The sequence below is a fragment of the Pseudophryne corroboree genome, chromosome 9, assembly GCF_028390025.1.
Source record: "Pseudophryne corroboree isolate aPseCor3 chromosome 9, aPseCor3.hap2, whole genome shotgun sequence".
Classification (NCBI taxonomy): Eukaryota; Metazoa; Chordata; class Amphibia; order Anura; family Myobatrachidae; genus Pseudophryne; species Pseudophryne corroboree.
The window spans coordinates 188,825,865-188,839,063 of NC_086452.1; the positions used below are offsets into that span (position 1 = coordinate 188,825,865).

At 44.3% G+C, this 13,199-nt stretch overlaps 1 protein-coding gene across 1 annotated transcript in view; it reads right to left on the reverse strand.

Moving 5' to 3' along the window:
* Positions 1-13,199, reverse strand: part of RGS5 (regulator of G protein signaling 5) — a 229,978-nt gene that overhangs the window by 44,812 nt on the left and 171,967 nt on the right. The window lies entirely within an intron of this gene.

Below are 13,199 nucleotides of genomic sequence, written 5' to 3' on the forward strand. Positions count from 1 at the left end.
ATCCGATGCTGCGCCCTCAGTGTCTATTAATATAAGACTTAGGCCCAAATTTATCAAGCCTTGGAGAGTGATAAATAGCACAGTGATAAAGTACATGTTACAGGCTGTGTTTGAAAAATTACAGTTAAGAGCTGATTGGCTGGTACTTCATCACTGTGCAATTTATCACTCTCCAAGGCTTGATAAATCTGGGCCTATGCATTAGTATACTACACACACAGCAGCTGGGTCGAAAGATCCAGCTGCCATGTGTAGTGTCCATCTCTGAATCAGACCTATTTATTATCCTGCTCCATAAAGTGTTAGTATGTTATTTTTACTGTGTAATTAATATAAAAACAATAACTAAAAAATTATGGTCCTATTGGATAGTGCTATTTACTTTATATATAAAATTGTGATTGTGATTTTAGTTTGTTCTACAGACACATCCTCTGCTACCATATCACAAGAACAAATCTATTTTCTATTCTTATTACGCATTTTAGAACATGATGATCATGTTACACAGTGTACTGACCTTTGAAGCTTCTCCATAGAAACCAAGTACACTACTCACTGATCTTCACGTGTCATTCATGTGTTACCTTACAACCATGAGGTGCACCTGGTTTGAGTAGGCATGTAGTAAGTGCATTAACCTTTTCTTTGGCAAACAGAAATTCATCTCTAGATTTTCTATTTACATCAGAACCTTTTCAAAGTTTTATTTGATTACTGCAGCTCACATTGTCCTTGAGTGGATTACATTTTTTTTTAAAATGAAATCACACCATGTAGTTGGTCAGGACATCTTAGTTATTACTGTGTGTGATAGACGTTCTACACCAGTGATACCTGATACACTGCAGTTCCCATATGGGCAACATAACATTAGCAGCAGGCACAAGTATTACTATTCTAAGCTACAATAAACAAATCTGACAATAAAGTAGAAAGGAGCTAGGGGCCATCGGTGAAGGCTCGGAGGGCCACAGGTGGCCATAGGGCTACCTGTTGACCATTACTTTTCTAGACAACCAGAGCAGGGTCGTACCTGTAATTTGTGCAAGATGTGTAGTGCACATGGGCCCCAGGGTACAGGCCCATACTGCATACCCTGCACCCATTTCTTGAATACTTACCCCTCCAGAGTCCTGCATTGGCTCCAACAGCGCATGCACAGTAGGAAATGGACGCCGTGCCATTTCCTACATGCCATTTCCTATGGACGCCTAGATACCTGCACATGCGCACAGGACTCTGATACAGCACTAGGATCTCCTAGTGACCCTAGGCTCTGAGTCCCTCTGTGCTGCCAGCTAGAGACGAGGGTACCCAGACGGAGACTGCACATGGGTCACCTCTTCAATAAACCCCTCTTAGTCTCCTACCCAACATGAAAAAAAAAACATGGGCAGCCGCCACTCCCAAATGGGTTGTGTCTATGTTCCCATATTGATCAGGACCAGGAAGTGACAGCACGAGAGGGCAGATGAGAACTTCCGCCCTTACAGCACCTTAATGTTTTAGCCATTCTCCATTTGTTTGAGGTTATTGTGCACACAGTACATGAATTAGAAGCCCATCTCTGTGATGCATTATGGGTGAAGTGATTGCATTAGCAGTCACTTCACGCCTCTATTGTGACCCAGAAGCGCTACTATGCATGACATGCATGTGCGGTGGCCATAGCCAAGGCGGGATCCCTGGTAAGTCTTGTGGAATGCAGCTCATAAGCTACAGCGGTTAAAGCAATCTTCAGATGCTTGGTAAATCTGACAGCTTCTCTGCCATGGAGACCTATGGGGCTGCCGCTGCTGTAGAAAATCGAGGAATATGGAGATATCTTCAGCATTCCCTTCATACATTGGGTTTAGTATTTGCGGGTATTCCCAGAAGAATTGTGTCTTCAAGAATATGCTGCAAATATTGAATGATAAATAGAACCCTAACACTGGGTTAAATTAAATGAATGAATGAAATGAAAAACTGAGAATCACAGCACAGAGAGAATTGTTGTTCTGCTGTTGATAAGTAATAAAACAGGCACATCAACAATATTCAAACCTACAATTTTATTAGGAGTCAGGACTGTCAATCTGAATACACATAAAGCCCCATACATACTAGGCGATATTGTGAACAATATCACTCAGAAAGGGCTTTCTGAGCAATATTATTCACAATATCGCCTAGTGTGTACACTCACTATCGTTAACAATTTGCGCTCCTGCGAACATGTACAGACGAGGGAGGGCCTCGTTAACGACAGCCATGCTGCAGATGCAGCATGGCCGTTGCTCCCCCCGCCGTCGCTGCCTGTCCTGGCCGCATCGCCAAGTGTGTATGCACTTGCTGATGCCGGCCCCACCGCCGAGTCCCCGCCGGTGTCCACGGGTAGTGTATATGGGGCTTAAGTGAGGGTAGAAGGCATAAGTTACATATTATTCCTTGATTCATTTTTTTACACCTGATCTGATGTTAGCCATTTGTGTAAGTCAAATATCAATGCTAAATATAGTACTTATTCTCCTAATATACAGAATTTAATAGTGCTGCACAGTTTTATGTAACTTAAGAATATGCAATTGACTTACTGTACATGATATGTTGAAATCAAAGCAACTTGGTTTTCAAAAGCTGATATTCTGTTGCTGGTGTACGCATCTGTGTTTGTCTCTCTCTTGTGACACGGAGAAAGATTTAGGGCTTATTTTTAGACACATGAACAACAAATCTTGTCTTCCAGGTTCAGCCCAGGTCAAAGTGCTTTACATTTGGGAAAAGTGGGGTCATGAGCACCATCTTGCTTGGGGTAGAAGTCATCTCTGTGTCAATATGCAGTGGGGAATGTCCAAGACTTTGTTGTACATATTGTAAAATTAGACAGATGGGAAGTGTCCGTAACATCTCGTACACTATTTGTACTAAATTTCTTACTTTGTGTATTAGTTGTTTGCTTGTTGTTTATGTGATCTGTTCAAAATGAATATTACGTGAATATTTTAACAAGGTATAACATAATTACTACAGGTACATACACACTAGGCGATATTAGTAAACAACGTTGCTCATTTTGCCCATCCTGAGTGATGTAATTTACTATATTGGCCAGTGTGTAGTTGCCGGTGCCGAGTGATGTGCGGCCCCGCGGGTCATTAACGACCTTCACTGTCGGCCACGCATGCAGCTCAACTTGGACTATTGTCCAAAAACTGCATGCATGGCCCGGCCTCAGTGTGATGTCACTGAGCGATATGGTTGTCATATCGCTCAGTGTACGCAGCACCGCCGACCACCCCGGCAGGGAAAGGAACACACTAGGCGACGTCGCTTATGGAGCACAGTGTGTACCCACCTTAACAGATAATTGTTTTTTGAGGCGGTCTCTTTTTATCTTACAGTAACTAGAACACAGGAAATAAGAGGTAAAACCACCCATCACTGTGAGCCATAACTTATATTTTATGTATTTTAGATTTGCAACATGTAGAAATGCAGACCATTTGTCTCTGAAAAGATACCTAAGTTTAGTAGATTTTAACTCATAGTTACCATCTTTTCATGTCTTCCCGAGGAAGGAGTCCCAGTTAGAGGCACCAATGCTCTCAATGGGGCATCGTGCAGTGGGGGAATTACACAATTTGCATCACACTTCCACTTCACCAGCCAAATTGGCGCAGTGCAGGAAGTTGGTTTATTCACTCCGAAATTCAGGACAGTCCAGGGGAGTGGGCAAGTTTGGACTAACTGCAATGCACAGTACCCAGTGTCAGATTGGTGTATGAAGAGCCCACTGGGGGAATGCAGTTGTAGGGGCCCATGCCTAGGGGTGTGGCCAGCTGGGACATAGACTTGGCTAACCATTAGAGAGTACATGGTCTGGCCCCCTTGATAAAAATGTTTAGTAAATATTTCTAGTGCATACATGCTAATGTACCAGATTAATAACAGCAATGAACTGTAGAGAAGACACCATAGCCCTGTACAGTATAAGGTTACATATGTATAATGGCCCTCATTCCGAGTTGATCGGTCGCAAGGCGAATTTAGCAGAGGTACACACGCTTAGTCTACGCCTACTGGGAGTGTATCTTAGCATCTTAAAAGTGCGAACGAAGTTTACGCAATATTGCGAACAAAAAAAACTTAGCAGTTTTAGAGTAGCTCCAGACTTACTCTGCCTGTGCGATCAGTTCAGTGCTTGTCGTTCCTGGTTTGACGTCACAAACACTCCCAGCGTTCGCCCAGACACTCCCCCGTTTCTCCGGCCACTCCTGCGTTTTTTCCGGAAACGGTAGCGTTTTCAGCCACACGCCCATAAAACGCCGTGTTTCCGCCCAGTAACACCCATTTCCTGTCAATCACACTACGTTCGCCGGTGCGAACAAAAAGCCGTGAGTAAAAATCCTTTCTTCATAGCAGAATTACTTAGCGCAGTCGCAGTGCGAACATTGCGCATGCGTTCTAAGCTGATTTTCACTGCGATGCGAAAAAAAAGAACGAGCGAACGACTCGGAATGAGGGCCAATGTTTGATTCAACTGCACAGTCTGGAACCTGTTCCCTAAAAGAGAAGGTGGGTCCCCGGGCAGTATCCACTGCATACCTGTGGGCCAGTCCACCCGTGACAGTACCTCATATCTGTGTGTTGTTTAAAATACAACCAAAATATGTTTGAGCATGTTCCGTGACCATGCTATGTTGTTGGACCTAAAACATATTAACCTAGGTTTCACTACATGTGTATATATAGATGGAAATGAGAATTCCCTAGTCATTAAAGAAATTGCTTTTGTCAGTTTTTGTACATCCCTTTTTTTAACCAATCCTAGAAGAGAATGGGAAAGACAATGTAGGATAATTAATATGCTGCTGCATTTACTGTAGTTGACAGTTGGCTTTGTAAAGTTTTGTTCATTTTGAATAATCTCATTGGCTAAAGCTTGGTCTAGCCTTGTGAACTCTCTAATGCTTACTGGTTGTAGGTTGGTTCTAGGCTTGACCACATGTGTACACACTCAAAACAAATATAAACTAATAGGCATTCAAATACCAGCAAAACCTGCCTCAAAATTAAATCACTTTTTCAAAACAGCAGGCATATACTGTATGTATTTCAAATATTAATTTGTGTATGTACAGCCTCAAAATCAGTAAAACTGGAGTAGCGGGTGATGGAGTTACCTTACCGCAGCACCCATCAGGCAACAAGCTTGAGTCAGAAAGGATTTAAATTTAGTCAATCAGAGTGACTCGATTAAAAAAGAAAGTCCTAAATAAGTCAATCAGGACTGGTTCAGTTGAAGATTACAGAACTGGCAAGACTCCAGTGGGAATTTTGTACTCTCTTCCAATAGATTACCAGGGTGTTTTGAGATTGATAGGCATTAGGCCAAGGGCTACAATGAGCATTACACCCCAAATCATAAAGATGGCCCCACTGTAAGGCAGGTAGAAGGCTCATGGATACTGGGCAAGGGTTGGTGCGGTAAATAGTCCCCAAGAAAAGGGTTCATGGCTGTTTTTATGGTTTGGGAGTTTTTGGGGAGCTGTTCAACAAAAAGGCTGATTGATCAGGGTTTTACATGGGCACAGAGTGCCAGTCATCAATGGCCCAAGGTCCCTAGGAGGGATGGGCACTTAAAATAGGCATGTGCTGGTTGCATGTGCACTTGTGAAGGGGGCATCCACATCTGTTGTTGCTATTTTATATATTGTTTAGGTTTTTTTTTCTTTGCTGCTGGTTAACTACTACTAATTTAGAGCAATGATATTCCTCACACGATTCTTAGTAAATTTCTGTTTTGGATTGTTTTCTATTGAAATTACTTGGGAGTTGGTTCAGTTGGTTATTGCTAACACATTGCTCATTTGCAAAACACTTTTGGGCCACTGCTCTGCTTTGTTTAACAAGCCAGCCTTTGACCTATGTTGGTGAACAATATTGTGAGTTGTCCGGTGGTCAACAAAAATGACTGGAAATTAATTTTACTAAGATTAGTAATACTGTAGGAACAAAAAAATTATATCAATTAAAAAAATAGATCCAAAACCAAAACAGATGAGGGTAGTTTTGGCAAAATCAAAACATGACGTTAATACAGATCCATAACCAAAACATGGGGGTCGGCATGCATCTCTATTTAGCCTCTCTATGTTGTGCTGCTCTGAGTTTAAAGTAACATTATTTCGACAACTGTTGCAAAGGTGTTTTTCATAGCCATGAGTATAAGGGGCACAGTGGCATGTTCCCCCACCCCTCCCGTCAGCAATCTAGTGGTGCAGCCAGTTAATTGTAGAAGGGCCCTCAGACAGCAGCTAGATCAAGGTTGGCTTGAGGGCTGTTCACGCACAGAGGGCAGCATGAGGACGCTACCCAATAGTGTGGCCGCCAGCTGGGAGAGATGACTGCTGCAGCGCTGCTGAGAGGCAGTGCTGGATATGAATTGAAGGAATTGGTCAAAGTAGAGCTAATGCCAGCCTCCATCCTCCCAGCTCACTCCTGCATCTTCCATGCATCACCCCTCCGCTCCCACATCCTGGAGTCAATATGCTTTTGCAGCAGGTAATATCCAAAGGAACAGGTCCACTCCATTTCCCTCTAATCTGCTCTCTCCTGGCCAGAGAACAAGTCCCAATCCCTTCTTCCTCTCTGCCCTGCTGCTCCTCCTTCTTCCTCTCTGCCATGCTCTCTCCCTATCAGGAGACCATGTTCGCTCCCACCTTCCACTCTATCCTGTTGCACAGGCTCGTTCTACTCTCTGGACCTCCTTTATACAGAGGACCTCGTGGTAAGTTCATGTGGAGGAAGGAAATGGGATGTTTTATTGTTATTGTGAGGAATGTAATTCAGTGTAGTGTTATAGTGTGTTGTTTAGGGGGATGTACAGATGTGTCCTCTCACATTCTCGCTGCAGTCACACTAAACAGCCCTTGAAGATGCGACATGTCGTGGTGAGGCTCAGTAGCGCCAAGCATCTTTTTTGCGTTTTTTCCCCCACGAAAATGCATCTTAAATGCAAAGTAATATAACAGGATGCACAAGCAGGGCCGGTTCTACACCTTGTGGTGCCCAGTGCAAAAGTTTCCACTGGCGCCCCCCCCCTCCCCCCGTGGCAAAACAGTTAGTGCGCACCAGAGTTGCGTGGCAAAAAATAGGTGTGTGGCTTCATTGGGGAGGGGCGTGGCCACAGTTATGCCCCAGATTTTCCCCAAGTAGTTGTGCCCCTCAGTTGATTTGCCCCTGTAGCTGTGCCCCCTGTAGCTGTGCCCCCAGTAGCTGTGTCCCCTGTTGCTATGCCCCCAGTAGTTGTGCCCCGTCATTGTGCCCCCTGTTGCTTTGCCCCCAGTAGTTGTGCCCTCTGTTGTTGTGCCTCCTGTTGCTTTGCCCCAGTAGTTATGCCCCCTGTTGCTTTGCCCCCAGTAGTTGTGTCCCCTGTCGTGGTGCCCCAAGCAGTTGTGCCCTCTGCTGCTGTGCCCCCTGTCGCTGTCAAACGCACACAAAAATAAAGAAACAATACTTACCACTGCCCCGCTCCTGCTCCTCAACCGCTGCTGCTGCTGCTCAGTTTGGCCTCCCGCGGCTCCTCTCTATGGGAGAGACGTCATGATGTCTCTCCCATAGCAGCGCCGCATAGACACTAGAGGTCAATAATGACCTCTAGTGTCTGTCACTGGAGCCGGCTGCAGCGGACGCCCACACAGCCCACGGCATCTGCTGCAGCCGGGGAGCGGGGTGCGGGTAGGCGGCGGTGCCTGCGGCTGTGCCCCAAGGCCGCAGAGCCCCGGCGCAGGCACTGCTTGCCCGCACCAGGAACCGCTCCTGCGTACAAGTTACTGCTGATTAAAATGATATGCAGCATGCCTATATTCTGTGTGTATTTGCGTCTCTATCTGTATCCAAAATGCCACGTTACAGTGTTTTCCATGAAAGCATAGCATTTTGTATGCAAATACAGTCTCAGTCACACACAGAATATAGGCATGCTGCATACAGTATCATTTTAATCAGAAGCTGCCTGTGCATCCTATTACATTACTTTGCATCTAAGACTCATTTTTGCACAAAAAAAAATGCAAAATGAGATGTTCGGTGCTATGTTATATGTAAGGTGACTTGTAGCGCATGGAGCAAAGATGTAAGAGAACACAACTTGTGATGTAGTGCAGCACGTAGGGGTATATAGCACAGTGATGTATTGGGGCATGTAGAGGGATTGTCGTGATGTAGGTGGTTATTCAGAGATGGACGCAGATCATTGCATGCGCAGCAAGATCTTCATCCATCTTCTCACAAGCTGGGGACTGCCCAGCACAGGGAAATGCCACCCAGCATGTGTGGCGCCACCTCACAATGCATCCGCAATTTAATTGTGGATGCATCGATTTAGGTTCGACCCCCTGCCTTGCGGTCAACCAACATTTTTTTTTATCAGATTGGCTGCATGTGATGGCTGCTTGCAACATGCCCCTGTTTTGTACGCCACACTCGCGTAAAGCAGAAATGCCATCCCCCTAATGCCCACCAATGTCAATCACCTTGTGGCCTCATACGTCCAGGATGCAGTCAGAAGGAGAAGGGTCGCACATGCACACTGCAGCAGGTGCGCATGGGCAGACAAGATGGACGTGGGCTGTGCGCATCTATGAATCACCATCGTAGTGCGTAATATAGGGGGGATGCAGCACATTGATGTAGTGTGGCATATAGGGTAGATGTAGTGCAGAGATATAGTGCGGTATATAGAGGGTGATGTGTATTGATATGTGAGTTTTTTCTCCGGGGAAGGGGGGGTGGAGAGTATATAAAAGTATTAATTATAGGCATAGGCATATTCAGAGCAACTAATCAATCATTTTCCTGGAATAGCAGGCGGTGACAGAGGTTTCCCATCATTCTGCCAAAGGAGACATCTGGACAGTAGGAGCTATTACAGGTTAAGTATCCCTTATCCAAAATGCTTGGGACCAGAAGTATTTTGGATATCGGAATTTTCTGTATTTTGGAATAATTGCATAACATAATGAGATATCATGGCGATGGGACCCAAGTCTAAGCACAGAAAGCATTTACGTTTCATATAAACCTTATACACACAGCCTGAAGATAATATTAGCCATTATTTTTAATAGCTTTGTGTATTAAACAAAGTGTGTGTACATTCACACAATTCATTTATGTTTCATATACACCTTATACACACAGCCTGAAAGTCATTTACAGTGGCAAACGCAGGATTTGCATGGGGGCGGGGGGGTCCAGAACTGGGTGGAGCCAGTTCTGAGGTGACCCAGTATGTGCTGGGTCCGCAAAACTAGTGTGTCAGTCTGTGTGTGTGTATATATATATATATATATATATATATGTATATATATATATATATATATATATATATACATACATAAACACATAGCATATTAAACAGGCATACATATATATATACATACATACATACAGTACACGTATATATACGCATGTATATATATCATATGTGTGTGTGTGTTTATATATATATATGTATATACAATACATGTGTATATATGTATGCACATGGATATGTACTATAATTAAAATAAAGTAAACTTTTATTAAGCACTTACAAGTGCCACCAGGAAGACAGAAGGCTGCAGAGGATGCTAGACAACCATTAATAATACTCATGCAGCTAAATTTAAATAAAAAAATATATATATATATATATTTATTTATTTGGTGGAAGGGGGTTTCTGGGTGCTCGGAAACCCTCCCTGGGTGTGCCACTGATTTAATACAATACATTTAATAACTTTGTGTATTAAACAAAGTTTGTGTACACTGAGCCATCAGAAAACAAAGGTTTCACTATATCAGTTTCATTCAAAAAAATCCGTATTTCGGAATATTCCGTATTTCGGAATATTTGGATATGGGATACTCAACCTGTATATGATGCTGCAAAGGAGAGCACAGGGCCATAACTAGGTGTGTGCTGGTGACGCCTGGCACACAGCGTATGTGTACTGAGGGCGCTGGACCGCCGGCAACACCTGCAGGTCCACACTGCTCGGTGTGTCCACAGAAGTTTCAGTAACTGTAGTGCCTGTCAGCTGTGGATCGGGACACCGGGTGAGTTTGCAGTTTAACGGTCCTCTGCCAGGCCACCTATCGGTGATTGCTGTATTGTTTTTTCCCCCAAAGGGGACATGGCTACGTGTCTGTGTGTGTATGTGTAGGGGAAAGGTTGTGTATGTGTGCGTGTGCGTGTGTGTGTGTGTGTAGGGGACAGGCTGCCGTAATGTGTAAAAGGGGACTCTACCTTCCGTAATGTGTAAAATGGAGCTCTAGCTGCCGTAATGTGTAAAAGGGGACTCTACCTTCTGTAATGTGTAAAAAGAGGCTCTACCTGGTGTAATGTGTGATAGGGGCTCTACCTGGAGTAATGTGTAAAATGGGGCTCTACCTGACATAATGTGTGACAGGGTCTCTACCTGGCGTAATGTGTGATAGGGGCTCTACCTGGTGTAATGTGTAAAAGGGGCTCTACCTGGGGTAATGTGTGTAAGTGGCGCTAATGTGCCGTGTAATGTGAATAATGGAGACTACTGTACAGCGTAATATGAACTGGTATTATTTTGTGGTCACGCCTCTTCCTCATGAAGCAATGCCCCTATTATTTTGCTGCACAACATAGACGCGCACTGGCCCTGTTTTAAATATGGGGGCGCTGATGCTGTTTCTTGCACACTGCACTAAAATGTCTAGTTACGGCACTGGGAGAGCAGGTCTGATTAAGCAAGCCGAACCTCAGAGACACCTAACACTCAATTAACTAAGTATAGCACAACTTCAGACTGTTACACCTATCCAGTTAAAAGGATAATATGACCAATGCCTTGCTCTTAAATAACCCAGCCATGTGAAAATAGCAAGATTAGTTGCCATAAACATTGTAACATTTATGTCTATTCATGACACAGTGTAAAGAGTGGAGAAGTGGGCCAGTGGAGAAGTTGCCCATGGCAACCACTAAGCTTTTAAGTAACATTTGTCTAGTGCATTCTATAAAATTATAAGTAGCAGCTAATTGGTTGCCATGGGCAACTCCTCCACTAGCTTTCTTCTCCACTCTTTTCACTGCTTCATGAATAGACCCCTTGGTGTCTTGGTCGGACTACATTCAGCTGCAGACAAGTCAGATAGGGGAGTACAGTTAACATTATTAAAAGAGGACTGCACAGACATCAGTAAAATCTATTATTAATAACTAGAACCACTGTAGCATCCCAAAGTACTTTCAAGAGACTGTTGTTTATTGGATGCTGTTTGGGAGACAGGTACAATATATCATTCTATGGACAATATAAATGCTAAGAAGAAGCAAATTAAATAACTGCGATTGTCAGTTTTTCTTCCAGAGGACAGGCTTATGGACAGATAGAAACAGCAGAAATTTCTATCAAAGTGCACCTACGTACTAGGTGAAGAACAAATGAGACAACCTGAGATTAACCGCATAACAATATTTTGCAAAGGTTTTTGTATTGCATGCAACTAAACTCTGTATTTAATAATTAATAGTGAGGTTAAATTAAGTAAGCTTTTTAATAATGGTTAATGTTATTATCTTTAATATGTGCATAATACCTATATTAAAATCTCTGTAACTACTTGTTATTCAATGTTCCTGAGTAGTCTTCTTTTGGAAGCTCGGAGAGAGAAAGAAAACCGGTAATACTGGCTAATACAACTGTGAATAGTGAATACATTTGCTCAATACTAGTATTGTTTTATGTTGCTCCATTGTAATTGCGTTTATGCACAATTTAAATCTGATACAACAATATACATACACATATATATATATATAGGCTGTCCCAAGCTATCCTATTCCTGCAAACATAGGCGGATCCAGAGGGAGAGGGGGGGTTTCACTCGGGCCCGTGCCCCCCTGTCATTTCTGACTTTTTTGTTTCAAAAGGAGAACAGCAGCAGCACTACTACTATTTCCGTCAGTCAGATTTAATAAAAGAGCCGGCAGGCACTAGGACCCACCGCGGCTCTAAAAGCAAGTCCATGTAGTGACCAATGGGGAGGCCCCCTGCTCACACCGCAACCTACCTCCCCCACTGCCAGCCAGCCAGAGTCCAGCCCAGGTGCGGGGTTCAAATGCCAGCATCGAGTAAGACTGTTACTTATGACGGCGCAGAAGGCTTCATTAGCTCTCACTGCACTGCAGTTTCCCAGCGCTTCCTCCTCCACTTCCTTTACCACCATGCTAGGTGCATTCAAACTCAGCCTCGGCTTTGAGAAGGCGGCCCGTGTGATTGTGACAGGGCTGTCCTGCAGACACTGGCGTGCGCAGCACATTTTATTAGGGGGTGCACCGTTGGAGGGGTGTGTCTAGCACCGCCTTTTGGGCATGTCTAGCACCATCTATTGATGGTCAACACATATAAACCTTTGTACCAATCCTAATAAAGCAGATACATTGTCAGATGTTGTAGTGTGCACCAAACAAACACCCCTGTTGGCACTCACTGCAATTACACTGCTCCTCCTCATCCTGGTCTGGCTCCCCCTCTCTTTCCCCTGCAAGCTGCAGCAGCTTGCTTACAATTCAGTAACTAAACTGACACTGACAGTCGCAGACTAGTATTGCTGCTGCTGGAAAAAAAAGAGTGACGTGTCAATGCTGCTGCCGGCCGTCTGCCAGTATTGAATTCGTCTTCCTACGAGGAATGCTTGCTGCATGCTGCTACTCATCAGTGGCTGGCGTTGGCATAGCATAGAAGGAGAGAGGTGGGCGTGTGGCGGGTGTGACGGGTGGGCATGCGAGAAGCATGACATAATCACGTCACATCACACTGTTTTTGTACATGGAGGTGGAGCCGGGAGTTTGAAAGCCGGTGTCAGTAACACCATTAATTAATCCAGGCATCCGGTCAGTAATGCAGTCCTGACAGGGTGCAACACAGAGGGGAAAGTAATCAGCCTGCTTTGCGATTGCTGCATCAGGCATGTGAGATCGGGGTGCCTGTGCGCACCAGGCACCCCCCCTGCGCACACCTATGCCTGCAGATGTCTTATGCTGCTTAAAGGAGATTCAGCTGGTGCTTCTGCTAATTAAAGATGGGCAGTTCGTGTCCTGCAGTCTGAGTCTCAGTGCAGTGCCAAAACAAGGTATGCTGCACCTGCCACCACCAACTAAAAACTTTAATAATTATATAATGCTGGGG